We start from the raw sequence: 1,159 nt of genomic DNA on the forward strand, positions 1-1,159 counted from the left end.
AGATCCGCAGAGGTAGGAATTTTGGTCTGTTTTGTCCACTGCTGGGCTCTCAGGACCAAGACAAGTGCTGGCACCAGGGGAGGCTGTCACTAAGCATGTGCTGAATTAACTAATGAACAAAGAAACAAATTGCCACCCATCCAACAAGCCAAAGTGTGAACATCTTTTTTTTTTTTTTTTTTGACATGAAGGAGGATTTATTGGTGGGCATAAATAAGGAGGGGGAAGCACTAAAGTTCTCACGAGTGCAAAGCTGGCCACTTGTCCAGGGGACTATGATGAGGGATATGTTTGACCCACAGTCATCTGGGATGAGTCACTTTTCAGCTACTCTGTCTTGAAATTCATCTACATTAAACTTAGTAATGCCCCTTTTCTTAGAGATGTAGATCTAGGGAGCTATGCAAGGAATAGGATCAGAAAGCCTGGACAGTGGGGCAAGGAAAGTCACAGCACAATTCACCTTCTGGCCATCAGAGAACTTGAACTTGACCCTGTGTAGGGCCTCAGTCACATGCTCCTTGTTCTACAGCTTGGCACGGATGGACATGATGACTTGGTCAGTGTGGACCCTGACCACTGTGCTCTGGGGTGCCCAGCGGTACCCAGGTGTCTTCATTAAGTACTTTATATGAAGACAAAGTGGCTAAGGTGAAAAGACACACACCATTGCTTGCTACCTCCATGGATACCTGATACCAGAAAGTCCCCCTTGTCACCATCTGCCCCACCTGCACTACCTGTCTGCAAACTGGGGATGGCATGAGGTCAGATACTGGAAAGGGCCGTCTCCATGGTCCCTTACAGCAACCCAGGTAGTCAACAGGCTGCAGACGCCACCACAGAGGCTGCTGTCTGCAACCATTGGTCACAGGGCCCCCGGGGAGAAAGAGCTTGTTTGGTTGTAGACAAAGTATGAAAATTCTTAAATAGCTAGTCTGGTGCTTATTGCTTCTTCCTCACAAACCGAGGCAAAGAAACAGATAGTTTTTATCAGTTTTTCAGGTTGCTCTCTAGAAGCTTTGAAAATACCCAAAATACCAGTGGTGCTTGGGATATAACAAAGCCTCCATGGATTTGAGCAGGTTTAGTCCTTTAACGTTGACATTGGGCGATGTAATGCTTGCCATTACTCTCATTTTGAATATTTTCCTTCATC

The 1,159-nt window shown here is 46.2% G+C and overlaps 1 non-coding gene across 1 annotated transcript; it reads right to left on the bottom strand.

The window, feature by feature from the left end:
* Window positions 1–783: 783 nt before the first annotated feature.
* Window positions 784–912, bottom strand: LOC120240960. The gene has a single exon (XR_005530790.1). It is a non-coding gene; the product is annotated as a small nucleolar RNA SNORA70 (small nucleolar RNA).
* Between the last annotated feature and the right edge of the window lie 247 nt (window positions 913–1,159).

Source organism: Hyaena hyaena, unplaced genomic scaffold (assembly GCF_003009895.1).
Source record: "Hyaena hyaena isolate Hyena2069 unplaced genomic scaffold, ASM300989v1 scaffold_267, whole genome shotgun sequence".
Lineage (NCBI taxonomy): Eukaryota > Metazoa > Chordata > Mammalia > Carnivora > Hyaenidae > Hyaena > Hyaena hyaena.